At 57.1% G+C, this 10,137-nt stretch overlaps 1 long non-coding RNA gene across 1 annotated transcript in view; it reads left to right on the top strand.

The window, feature by feature from the left end:
- LOC146764349 (uncharacterized) overlaps window positions 1-9,706 on the top strand; it is a 30,033-nt gene extending 20,327 nt beyond the window's left edge. Inside the window, exons 2-4 of the long non-coding RNA XR_014950936.1 lie at window positions 8,136-8,278; window positions 9,110-9,246; window positions 9,528-9,706. This is a non-coding gene — a long non-coding RNA (uncharacterized LOC146764349). The remainder of the gene's footprint in view (window positions 1-8,135; window positions 8,279-9,109; window positions 9,247-9,527) is intronic.
- Window positions 9,707-10,137: the final 431 nt, after the last annotated feature.

Genomic DNA, 10,137 nt, shown 5'->3' on the forward strand with positions numbered 1-10,137 from the left:
AGGAGCTGCAGCTGCCGCGTGTCTGCCAGTGCCAGCAGGAGGAAGTGGCTGATGGAGCTGCTGTTGGACATTTGCTGTGGCTGCACATGGGCACCTGTTCATGGAGAAAGGACAGTGAAGGGTTAGAGGAGATGCCTGTAATTAAAGTTAACACCATTTCCCATACACCCTCCTCTGTAACACAGATGTATACACTTCTGTATTTGAGAGTTTTGTGGTTTTCTTTTTATGCTGCCTCCATGTTTCTCCTGGTATTCCTGGATATCAGAAACCCTCAGCATATCTCCATCTCATTGATGAATACAGTGAGTTTTCTGAGGAAAGATGATGAGTGGAGACTGAGAGAAGATGATTATTCATTATGTTTGCAGCTTCGCTTGGCTTTCATTTTTCTCACATGAAGGATGGTCACACTCCCATGTTTCTCTTACAAACCCTCAGGTACAGGTAAGAGCAGATGGATCCACCACAGCCCAGCTCCACATTTGTAGCCAAGGACTGACCTTGCTCATTTCACCAACCCAGCAGCATTTTCAGTGTCACAACACCTCTACCTTTCCCCATAAATCTCATAAATCAGAGATTCTCTAGGACAGCTTTGCACTCTGCATTGAAGCTCCCAGCTTGGACTGAAATCTCAGGGACACTTCCAAGTGTCCCTCTGATGGCACTGGATGAAGGGAGGTGCAGCTCCTTCCCTGGCTGCACTGCCAGCATTGCCCAGAGTCGGGCACTGGGGACAGCTGTGTCACCCTGAGCCAGCTGTGCCCCTGCCAGAGCCCCCAGTGATGGGCAGCTGCTCCCAGCCCTGTGCTCTGCAGAGGGAACTGGGCCCGGGGCTGCAGAGCTGCCCCACGGCTCTGCTGCAGCTCTGCCTGCACAGGAGGGGCTGCACGCCTTGGAGCCCCGGCCCTGAGGGCAGAGGCTTGGCTGGGGCACAGGAGGGAGGGGGCTTGTGCAGAGGGAGGGGCTGCACTGGAGGGGATCCTCTGGACATCTCTAAACTCTCCCTGCCACAGCATTTCTGGGATTTGTTTTCTCTCCTTCCCTGATCTTCTCTCTGCTTCCGGGAGATTTTCCTCCTGCAGGTGTTTCCCTGTGCCTGATCTCTCTCTGCCAGCATTCCCACACCCCAAATCTCTGTGCACTCTCCTTGGCCTGACAGAACCCTGCCTGTTTGCAGGGCACTGGCTGGGGGCAGGTTCTGTTTGCAGCTTGGGGAAAGGACAGCGCAGACTGAGCCTGATGGCTCCAGCAAAGGTGATGCTGGTGCTGTCCATGGGCAGAGTGGCTGAAAGCACAATAGGGATCTCCTGTGAACCTATTGATCACTAAAAGTAACAGTTCAGACGTCTCATGCACTTGTCAATATTCATAATCAACCTTTAATATTTATCCTTCTTTCCCTGCCACTCTTCAATAGTACACAGCTGACTACAAATTCTTAGGAAATTTCCACATTTTTATCAAAATCCTTGTCTTGGAAATATTCTATGACTAATCAGAAGCCCTCAGTATGTCAGAGCTTCATGAGCATTTCACCTCCCCTGCACCAGAAATACTCAGTACTCACAGGATCTGTGGGCATTGGGATGTTCCAGCTTTAGGAGATCTCTCCAGGAGCTGCAGCTGCATTGTCCTGCAGCCGGAGGTTCCTGTGCCAAGGGCTGGCAGTGATTCTGCCCCAGGCACTTCTCAGCCCCTTCCCAGCCCTGACTGATTGAAGCTCTCTGTGCCTCTGTGCTGTGCCCGGGCTGGCTGCAGGCAGTGCCCCAGCCCTGCTGGGCTGGGAGAAGAGCTGCTCAGCAAGAGAAATGTGCTTTTGAAGCTCTGCTTGCTTACCAGGATCACCCTCTGTGCCAGGAGCCCAGCCCAGCTCAGCAGCACAGACACAGCACAAGGACTTTAATGACCGTCTCAGGGGCTGCTGTTGTTTTCATTAGTCTCAGTCCCAGAGGGTGTGCTCAAAAAACTTCTCAAGAACTCAAAGTGTGATTGAAACACTGAAGTTTCTTGGACTTTTAATGGGTCCCACTGAGGGACACGACTGAGAAAGTGTCCCCAAGCAGAGCATAATGCTGGAGCAGAGATGACAGCAAGGGACAAGCAAGGGGAAGGTGGCTCTGGTGCTGAGCAAACCTGGATGTGTTTCAGGAATGCAAAGGGCCCAGGCCTGAGCCCCAGCCCCTGGCAAGGCAGATCCTGTCCCTCCCTCATTGCTCAGGGCTCTTCCCGGGATGGGCACTGGCATGTGGGGATGTGCAGTGCCAAGGGCAGGACCATGGGGCGGCCCCTGCCAGGCTGCTGAGCAGGGACAAGGAGGCACTGAGGCCCCAGGGCTGCAAGGGTCACTTGTCCCCTGGTGGCCTCAGGCCCAGGGCCAGCAGCCATGGCCAAAGGGCTGCACAGGTTGGCTCTGTCAGGGCCTTGCAGCTGCTGCACATCCCTGAGCCCTCTGCAGCCCAGGCTGTCCCACGGTGTCCCTGCCCTGCGCCTCTGTCCCTGCAGGCTGTCGTCACCCCCGGCTGCCCCACCTCGCTGGCCCTTCCTTTGCTGGCAGCTCTGCCTCCTGCTGCCCCTGCCTGGCCACACAAAGCCTTGGGCTGCTCCAGGCTCCTGCTGGGGACGTGCTGCACCACAGCCCTGCCCTGGGAGGGAAATTCCTTTCTCCTCCTGTGTCCAGTCTGGACTTCCCCAGCTGCATTTGTGGCATAATTTCTCTCCCTGCCTGATTCCCACTATGGAGAAAAGCTCCACCATTTCCATATCCACCCTTCAAGCCCTGCCAGGACACTCCTGATCTGTTCTCAGTCTCTTCACAGCTGAGCCCAGGCACATCAGCCTCCATACGTGGGTTATGTTCTTGAAGCCTGCAAAACCCAGCTCGGGAGATCTCTGGGCCCTGTCCAAGGTGTTTGCAAATGAAAACATTCTGCTCATATCACCAGAGGCCAAGGCCAGGCAGAACTGTCTGTCCTGGCAGCTTTTGTCTGGGAGCAATCCTAGGATATATGGAATTTTGCGGGCCAAATTCCAGTTCCTGCCATGGCCCCTGGACAAGAGGGTCAGTTCTTTTCTGCAGGAAGGAAGGCACCGAGCCCCAGTGCTTCTGAGGCAACTGAGATGCGACCATCAGAGGCCAAGGCCAGCCAGAGCTGGAAGGTTTTTTTTCTGGCAGATGCCCTTGCATACAGGAAATTTTTTAGGAGAAGTACCAGTTTTGTCCATGGGTGTCGAAAAAGAGGGACAGTTCTTTTCCACAGCAAGGAAAGCACAGAGCCCCAGTGGTTCATGGGCAGATGAGAAGCAGCCCTTGACATTCCAAGATCAGCCAGACCTGTCAGGTGGCCCCTGGGAGGCCAAGCCTGCCAGACCTGTTCCCTGTTCCCCTCATTCCATGGAGCCTGGTCCCTTGTTTCCAGAAGGCCCTGAGGTGTCACAATGCCCCCTTGGTGACACCAGGCCCTGAAGGGTCGGAATGGTCTCCATGGTTCCACAAGGCCCCACAGAGTCATGGTGGTCTCTGGGTTCCATGGAGCCCCACGGTGTCACCGTGGCCCCAAAGTGTCACAATGGACTCCATGGTTCCACCAGGTACTCACCGTGCCACCATGGTCTCCACAGGAAGGGAACAACCCAGCCCCAGTGCTGCAGGGGCAGATGAGCCACAGCCACCAGAGGCCAAGAAAAGCCAGATCAGATGGTGCTGGCAGATTTTGTCCTTGGATATAGGGAATTTTAGAGGTGGAATGCCAGTTTCAGACCTGACTGCCTGGAGGAGAAGGACAGTTCTTTTCCATAGGAAGGCAAGGATGGAACACCGGTGTTTCAGGGGCAGATGAAAGGTGACCATCAGAGGCCAAGGGCAGCCAGACCTCTCTGTTCTGGTATTTTTTTGTCTGAAAGCAACCCTTGCATATAGGGAATTTGGGAGGTGGAACCCCAATTTCGGCCATTTCTGCATTGTTAAGAAGGATGGTTCTTTTCCATAGGAAGGAAAGACCAGAGCCCCCGTGTTGCAGGGGCAGAAGCAGAGAGAAGGCTCCTGGGAGGCCGGGCCAGCCAGACCTGTTTGTCCTGGCAGCTTTTGTCACTGAGAAATCCTTGGACCTAGGGAATTCTGGAGGAGGATTCCAAACTTTGGCCATGGGCATCTGGTCAAGATGGATGGTTTTTCCCATAGGAAAGAGAAGCGTGGAGCCCAGGTGTTTTGGAAGAAGATGAGAGGTGGTGACCATAGGCCAAGAGAGCCAGACCTATCTCTCTGGCACCTTTCATCTGGGGGAAATCCTTGGATATTCAGAATTTTGAAGGTGGAATCTCAGTTCTGGCCATGGGCACCTGGGCAGGAAGAAGAGTTCTTTTCATCAGAAAGGAAAGCACAAAGCCCCAGTGTTTCAAAGGCAGATAAAAATCAGCTCGTTGGAAAACAAGGCCAGCCAGACATGTTTCTCCTGGAAGCTTTCACCTCAGAGAAATCCATGGATACAGGGAATCCTGGAGGCGGATTCCCAACTTTGGCCATGGGTGCCTGGATGTGAAAGGTGCTTTTTTCCCATAAGAAATAAAAGCACAAGGTCCCAGTGTTTCGCAGGCAGATGAGAGATGGCCCCTGGGTGGCCAAGCCAGCCAGACCTGTCTGTCCTGGCAGATTTCATCTGGGAACAATCTTTGCATAGAAGCAAACTAAGAAGAGGAATCCAAATTTTGGCCATGGGCACCTGGAAGAGAAGGACAGTTCTTTTCACAGGAAGGAGAGCACCGAGCCCCAGTGCCCCAGGGGCAGATGAGCAGCAGCCCTGGACATGCCAAGGTCAGCTGGACCTGTCAGGTGGCCCCCAGGTGGCCCAGCCAGCCAGGCCTTGATGCCTTGAGAAGCCACCTAGAGCAGAGGCTGGACAGTGTTACAGGAGTAAAGTGGGGATTTATTAAAAAGGCCTTCAAAGGATTCACCTGGGCAGTACAAGGGCCTGGCTGAGGGTACACCCAGGATGGACGCCAGGTCACACATTTTCACAATTTTGTAAGATTTGGTTCATTTCCATATTGGGGTTAATTGTCCAATTACACCTTCAGATTATGCAGCCCCACCCTCCCAGTCTGCTCTCCTCAATTCGCTGCTGTTTTCACTTTTTGGGCCTGAAGCTACAGCAGTGTCTTTGGATCTCGGGCAGGAAAAGGATTGTTTTGTCTGACTTCACTGTAAGAGAACTTGCTGACACTCTACATGAAGTTCAGAGTTACAGACTGATACAGCACAGAATCGGGAAAATATAGAAGCTAAAACTTAAGGCATCAGCCTGTCCCATGTTCCCTTGGTTCCATGGGGACACACAGTGTCACAATGGCTCCTCGTGACACTCTGGGCTCCACAGTGTCACCCTGGGCCCTTGGATCCATGGGAGCTTCCCAATGGTCCCCTCTGATTCCACGAGGTCCCCACAGTGTCACAACTGACCCATGGCTCCTTGAGGTTCCCTGGTGTCACCAGGGTGTCCTTGGACCTGCCTTGTCACAACTGACCCATGGCTCCATGAGGTTCCCCAGTGTCACCAGGGTGTCTTTGGACCTGCCTTGTCCCAACTGACCCATGGCTGCATGATGCTCCATGAGGTTCCGCAGTGTCACCGTGGTCGCTGTCAGAGGCTGGATGAGATCAATGTCCCCAGACACCTTGGGCTGAGCTGTCAATCAGTCACACAGATGGGACAGCGCTCACCCAGCTCTGAACACCTGAGATATCAGAAGTCCCAGCTGGGGGGAGGCCCACGAAGGCCCAGGGGCTTAAAACCAAGGAGCACAAGGTCAGCCCCTGGTATGGACTCTGCCTTCTCCTGGGGTTTGTGTCTCACCCACACTGGAACCCCAGGAGCTGGGAGCCACATGTGTGTCGTTCTGTGGAGCTTCTGTCTTCCTGTCTCTCTCTCTCTTTCCTCTCCTTCTAATGCTCTTTATATGGAACAGTTTTGGGTACCTGAATAACTTCAGTGTTTAGGGCTTTCCAGGCTAAATGGGCTGAGGGAATGAAGTTACTGCTATGACAAGTGATTTAAGTTGGATTGGATTTGTATTAAACGCTTTTCCAAAGTTCCTTGTTCTTTTGTACTTTGCCAGTAAAATTTTGGGGGTCCCGAATGGGCGCTGAGGGCACTTGGGAGTCCCGGAGGGTCTGGGGGACACTGATGGGACAGATGGGGGCGGTACCGAGGGTCTGTGGAGCGCGGGGCATGACGGGCGTTGTAGTCCCGGCTTTAATGGGGCTCTATGGGGGCCGCAAAGCATTACGGGAGTTGTAGGCAGATGACAAGATGGCGCACACCTCAGGCCCCGCCCCCAAAGCCATGATTCCTGGCGCTGATTGGTTGGAATCGTGATAGGCAGGAGCCTCGGCCAATGGGAGCCAGTGCGGGCGGGAACAGCCCATTCAACCCCTCCAGTCCCTCCCAGTACAGCCCAGTTCATCTCCAGTACGGACCAGTACAGCCCCAGTGCCCCTCCAGTCCCTCCCAGTACAGCCCAGTCCCTCCCAATACACCTGAGTTCATTCCCAGGCCCTCCCAGTCCCCCCAGTTCCATCCATATCCCGCTCCAGTGTCCCCCAGTCTTCCCCACAGCGTTCCTGCCCATTGCGGGGCAGCGGCGCAGACGGAATGTCCTGCGGCCCAAACCTCCTGCTCCTGCCACACAGCGCCAGCCTTCTCCCCTCCTCCTCCTCTCCCAGCACGGCACAAATTGCAGCTCGGAGGAGGCTTCCCCAGAGAGGGCTCCGGCTCCTGTCTCAGCCCGAGTGTCCCTGCAGAGGAACAGGGCATCCTTCAGGCACTTCCACAAGCTCAGGGTTCCCATTTCATGGCGAATCTGGGATGCCGGGGGAGAACGCCGGGGCATGGCCGGCCCGGGGCGCTCGGGCGGCGCTCGGGGCCGCTCCTGGCCCGGGCCGAGCGCTGACAGCCGCGTCCCGCCCGCAGGGAAGGCGCAGGAGGCCCGGCAGGAGCGGCCCCGGCGGGTTCGCTGCTGGGCAGCGGCGGCTGCGGCGGCGGCTGCGCGGCCACGCGGCTCTCGGACGGCGCCCGGGGAGCGGCGGGGCCGGCGGCGGGCACGGAGGAGGGGAAGGAGGAGGAGGAGGAGAGAAGGAGAAGGAGGAGAAGGATGGGGCTGTGCGGGGCAGGCGGCGAGCTCAGCCCGCTGCTGCCCTCGGCTCGCAGGTGGCCATCAAAAGGGTGCCAGGGAACCGCGTCCGGCACCGGGGCGAGCTGGTGATGAGCCGGGCCAGCGGCAGAAGCCGGGCCGTGCCGGGCGGGGCTGAGCCGGGGCCCGGCAGGGTGGGAGCTGCCAGGACGCCTGGAGGGAGAGCGGGCGTGGGGCCAGCGCAGGGCGCAGAGCATCCCGGGCTGGCCGAGGGGTTCCCGACCCCCGGCACGGCATCAGCCCCACTGACGGCATCGTGCTCCTCCCGCAGCCCCACGGCACCAGCGCAGCCCTGGAGATCGCGCTGCTGGACAAGGTCTCCTCTGGCTGTGCTGGTGTCATTCAGCTCCTGGAGTGGCTTCAGCTCCCCGACAGCTTTGTGCTGGTGCTGGAGCATCTGGAGCGGTGCCAGGACCTGTCGGGTTTCCTGGCAGAGCGGGGGTTCCTGCCGGAGGAGGAGGCACGGGGGCTGCTCCGCCAGGTGCTGGAGGCTGCAGCATCCCCCTGATGAACTGTGTCTGTGTTCCACAGGAACCCTGTCCTACAGCCCACCAGAGTGGATCCACCAGCAAGGCTACCACGGCGAGGCAGCGACGATCTGATCCCTGGACCTTCTGCTGCACCACCTGGTCACGGGGAAGCTCCCATTCAGGAGGGGCCAGGAGATATCTGGGGTCAGATCTTGTTCCCACCATGGCTCTCTCAAGGTGGATCCTCATCTCTGGCCTCGGGAGCAATACCAGTGCTGGGAGACAGCAGCAGCTCATGGGCATTCTGCTCTGGCAGCTGCTGAGGAGGTGGCACATGTCCTGCTCTCCTGCTCTCCTCCAAACAGAAAATCCATGGGGAAGTTTAGGCCCACCTCTAAGCACACCCAGCATGGCCTGGGCACGGGAAAAGGGGGCAACTTCTCCAAATGACTGGTGATTTCTGGTTTCTCTCCCCAGAGTGCCAGGATGTCATTAAGAGGTGTTTGTCCATGCAGCCCTTGGACAGGCCATCCTTAGAAGAGATTTTCCGTGATCCATGTTCCTCTGCCCTAGAAGATGGGAGAGATCCACATGCACAGTTGGATCCAGGGGCCTGGCAGGTAACAGCTCCACACATCTCTTGGCACTAAGTAGCAAAGCCAACCAGACAGGTTTTGTCCTGCCTGTAGCTCTGAGCAGGGGTCAGCAGGAGGGAACACAGCTCATGGGCTGGAGCTGAGCTGGAGACCTGGTGTGGCAAGCACTGGTGGCCAACATCCCCCTGGTTTTGCCTGCCATGGCTCATGGATGGCTGGGGCCCTGGGCAGAGCCCTGACAACCTGGTCTGGCCCAGGGAAGAAGGAGCCCCTGGAGAAGCTGTCCCAGGTGGGGCTGCTGCTGGGGACAGTGAGGACACAGGGGAATGCTCCCAGATTTGGGCATTGCACAGCCTGGCAGGGAACCAAAGGTTCCCCCTTTGCTGGGGCGGATGCAGCTGATCCTTCAGTCGGCTGCCAGGCTGCTTTTGGCAGGGCTGGGGGCATGGGCTGGGATGGGTACGAAATGGGAGTGGGCTCCTGGCCCTGCCAACAGCCCCCAGCACCCACCGTGCCTCAGGCTGGGGCTGGGCTGGGGCAGCCAGCCCGACACAAACAAACCCCCATGGTGGGAGCAGAGGTGGGACTCCAGACCCTGTGCAGGGGCTGCTTTGCTTTGCAGGCAAGGAAGGGCTTGGGCTGCTCCACTGCCCTTGTTTGCTTTGGGATCACCATGGGGGCAGTGCAGGGGAAGGGAGAAAGCCTGGGATTCCCTCACCCATGGTGGGTTTTTCCCTGGCACGCAGGGGTTGGGCCTTCCTTAGGCCCCTGACAGAGATAAGATTTTTGACCTTTTTTCTTGTTCCCCTTTTTCTCTGTAACCTATTTTCCATAATTTGATGTTTGTCTTTCTAGAGGAAGCGTTTCAGGTGGGGCCCAGTCTGGATCAGGACGTGCTTGGGAGCAGCTGCGGCGTGGATGGGCTGTGCCCTTGGAGAAGGCTGAGGGCATCATTTGGGACCAGCTTTTCTTCCAGCGGGGGATGGCGTGAGGTGGGTCCTGTCTGCTGGGGATGGTGGGGTCAGAGCTTTGGGGAGATGGCAGCGAGCACAGGAGCGTCCTGCTCTGGGCAGCTGCTGAGGGCTGGAGGTGCCGTGGCTGGCTGCAGGCTGGGCACATGTCCTGCCCTCCTGCTCTGCTCCCAAAGGCAGCAGTGATGGGCAGCTCTGGGCACAGCTCTGGCACGGCCAGCATGGCCTGGGCACCGCGGGTGGCTGGGACAAGGGGACAGGAGCCTTCAGCTGACGGGGCTTTCTGGTTTCTCTCCTTGCAGCCGGGCTCTGTGGTTGCTGAGGCTGCTCTGGGCTCTGCCAGGGCCCTGCTGGAGCTCAGCACGGGGCTGCAATCAGCCAAAGGAGAAATGGGGTGCCCTGCAGCACAGACTGGCTTGAGCATTTTAGCAATACAGCTCAAGAAAACATGCAGCCACCCAAAAAATAAACTTGTTCAATAACTTCTGAAATGAAATCAATCTGGGATGACCCCAAATGACTTTTTGCAGCTTGCTCAAGGAGTAGTTCAGCCCTTCTCTGAACTGTTCTCTCTTCTCCCTGCCTTTTACTTCCCAAATGCTCCCTCTTTTCCCCCAGTGAGTTCCCAGCCCATTCCTGTCTCCATCACACTGTTCCCTTCCTTGGTGCCCCTCGCCATGAGGAAGGCCAAGCCCCAGGCTTAGGGACTCATCCTGTCACTGGCTGAGGAGCAGCAATGTCTCAAGAGGTCTGGTGGGATTTTAGTGTCATTCAGAGCTGCTCTCCAGCCCCCAGCTCTCCTCACTGCTGAGTTCCCGCTCCTTTTTCCTCGTCCTTGCAGCAGGATGAGCTCTGTGAATCCCCTGGAGCCTCCCCACTCTTTCCAGCCCACGCACCCACCTCAGTTAGGCT

Source organism: Lonchura striata, chromosome 35 (genome assembly GCF_050655825.1).
Source record: "Lonchura striata isolate lonStrDom1 chromosome 35, ASM5065582v1, whole genome shotgun sequence".
Taxonomy (NCBI): Eukaryota; Metazoa; Chordata; class Aves; order Passeriformes; family Estrildidae; genus Lonchura; species Lonchura striata.